Raw genomic sequence first — 2940 nt, 5'->3', positions numbered from 1 at the left:
CGAAAACAGGGCATCCGAAGAGCGGCTAAAATGCCAGACTTAATAACTTTCAGCGATTCTGTACCCTTTGTTTAAAGCCTCCACCAACTCTATAGGGCACCAAGCCCCTGCTAGAGCCCTCTCCTCCTAACTGTGCCTGCAGGGGTCCTTTTGTTTTATTTCTGCACAAAGGGCGCAGAGGGGAAACATTAGTTTACCATCAACCCTGTATGGTAACACGGGAAAATACAAACCTCTTGGAGGGTACACTTTAACATTTAAACTTTTGCCTTAAGCAACGGGTTGTAATCATTTTCGCAATAGCAAATGGGGCACCGGTGAAAAAACACCCGTTAAATTCAAAGGCCGTGGGAAGGCTGTACACCCCCCGTTGTAAAAAAACACCAATTTTCATTTTCATAATACATAACGGTAATAGCTACCCCCAAGCACACTTCGAAAGAGCTCTCGTCTGTCAAGCTAATCATTTTTTGGTCCGAAAACCCCAATTCCTGATGAAGGTGTTTGGCCCCCTCTAACAGCTGGGCATCTGTAACTTTTTTATCTGATAGAAGACCCAGCACGCTACCGGCAAAAGACAGGTTGTCACCCTGGTTATTTAAATCAATTAAATGTTTTCTTTTTTTTTCAAAAATTTTACTGCACGTAATAGTTTTTAGAGGTCTTACAGACCCAACTCCACCAACCCTGTTATTAATAAGTGTAACAGCCAGGCGTATAGTTTCGGACCACACAATCTCTGCGTTACTTTGCAACACATTAACGATGTTATTTAAAAAATCTACGTCGTTTAAATTTTCCCAAGGCCTCCGTAAAGAAAAGCGGGAGATTTATCCCCGGGACATCTAAGCGTAGGTGTACAAAATCTTCAGGGCCCACCTGATTATTAATATCATCTAGCAAATTTTGAAAAGCGATGTCGATGGCCACCATGGCTTCTGTGAACCCCTTTACTCTGTCCAAATTAGCAAAACGAAATTCTTCAAAATAGTCATAAGCCTTAAACTTCCTTCGGGGTCTTATCCAGTATCTTACACGCTCCAAATACACCTGTGGTGGTGTATCAGGAGCGGGGGAATCTGGACCTTCAGAAGAAGAAGAAGGGGTGGGAGGGTCTATTTCCCTTTCTTGGTTGGGGGGGTTGTTTTTTAAAATAGCTTTGGTTTTTTTTATGTTTTTGGCCAAAAGCCTTCTTACTATTTTAGATTTTTTCCATTTTTTTCCCTACCCCTCTTTTCATTTTTAGGTTTCATGTGCAGTCAGCCTCTTCCTTCCCCCTTTATCGCACTTTCCACTTTTTTAATTAGTGCCCGTGTATCTGCTATTTTTTGGTCTAAAAACCACCCTTTCTTCTGGAAAATTTTGTTTTTGAAATACCTCAAGAATTAGCTTTGAAAACTTTTTTATCTATTAAACGCTTTAGAGATGTACAAACACTAAACAGCTAGTTAAAAGCAGCAACAGATGCAGCCAGCCCCACAGGAACATTCTTATTTCTGGCAAGGGTTTTGCGGGTTCCAAAACCCGGGGGGATTAACTTCTTCACCCTGCTCAAACCACGCGTAAACATGGTTGCTTCCACAGAGTTGTTTGTTTTTAAAGCTAATTGTTTTGGGTCGGGGAGGCAAAGGTCTGTTGAAAACTAGGGGCTTTAACTCCTCTGCCTCGCTTACCATGGTTCCTGGAAGTTGTAGAGGTAGCTTTGGGTGGTTCAAAAGCTTGGGGGGGGGTCTGAGCCCCTTTCCCCCCCTCCCTGAAAACGAATGCTGTTTTAGAGGTAGACTTTTTGGCCTTTTTTAGTGCCGGCTGGTTTTGTGCAATAAGAGATTTGGACGCGCAGGGCTGTTCAAAATCGCTGTGCTTAATACCCTTGCTTCCAACTGCAGCTGCCTCAAAGGGAAATTTCTTGGCCTCTTTAAGCGCGCTCACCTTCAACATTTCTTCTTGAGGAATAACGCTTGATGAGTCTGCCGATACACATAAACAGAATGTTTTTTAGCACGGCTTTTTTTTAACTAACAACAACAAAGCTGTTCCCCAAAAATATATATTTTAAAAACGTTTTTGCAATAAGCGGGCTAAAAACCGCGTTTAAATTATAGTTTACACCACGCAGGGGCGGTAGAACGGCAACTTTTGTACAATAAAAGCTTTAAGGGTTTTCAAGCCCCTAAAATGCACACTATTTCCAACTACAGATTTTTTTATTTTAAAAAACACATATTTGAAAAACAGTTCACACCTTCTTCTGTAATTTCAGGAAAACTATTGGGTGGTTTTGACTTCCATCTTGTTCTAAATTAAAAAAATAAATTTTTTAAAAACCTTTTATCTTAAAAATAAATTATTCTTGTGTAGCATATTAATTAGCTTACCAAAGTTTAAAGCTTGTAGCGCGGCATCTGGAATGTCAAGAAAAAAGGCCTCGTCCTATTTAAAAGAAAAAATATTGCCTTTTAAGTGAGCATAACGCTAGTATAATACCTTGACGACCCACGCAAATTATAGTAAGGTTTCTTACCATGTGGTTGCTCCCCATAACGGTCAAAGTCTTGTATTAGCAATATTTCTTTAACAGTCTTGTTAAGTTTTTTGTTCCTCTATTTATAGGTTTAAACCTTTTTTTAAAAAAAGGTTTTGCCCTCCACCCCCCCAAAATTAATATTTAAAAAGGCGTTTCTTTAAAAAAACAGGGTGCGTAAAGGGCACTTTTCTAGGAAAAAAGGCGGGTGTCGGTCCCCAGACTGCCAACATGCTTTAGCTTTAATGGCTAAAAATGTTATTTTTTTATAGTAAATGTGTTTAAACAGTTAATAAAAAGCCTTTTTTAAATGGTAATGTACCCATTTACACCCTTGTAACCAAAAACTTTTTAAAACTGCAACCTGTATTTCTTTAATTTGTTTTATGGCCTTAGTTTTTAAAACAAAACTGCTAATT

At 39.3% G+C, this 2940-nt stretch overlaps 1 long non-coding RNA gene across 1 annotated transcript; it reads right to left on the bottom strand.

The window, feature by feature from the left end:
- Window positions 1–1525: 1525 nt before the first annotated feature.
- Window positions 1526–2657, bottom strand: LOC127042622 (uncharacterized). Its single transcript, XR_007771999.1, has 3 exons — window positions 2376–2657; window positions 2243–2295; window positions 1526–1967 (listed from the first exon to the last, which is right to left on the bottom strand). It is a non-coding gene; the product is annotated as an uncharacterized LOC127042622 (long non-coding RNA).
- Window positions 2658–2940: the final 283 nt, after the last annotated feature.

The sequence above is a fragment of the Gopherus flavomarginatus genome, unplaced genomic scaffold (genome assembly GCF_025201925.1).
Source record: "Gopherus flavomarginatus isolate rGopFla2 unplaced genomic scaffold, rGopFla2.mat.asm mat_scaffold_691_arrow_ctg1, whole genome shotgun sequence".
NCBI classification, from domain to species: Eukaryota; Metazoa; Chordata; order Testudines; family Testudinidae; genus Gopherus; species Gopherus flavomarginatus.
This window is presented reverse-complemented; position numbering and strand designations above follow the sequence as displayed.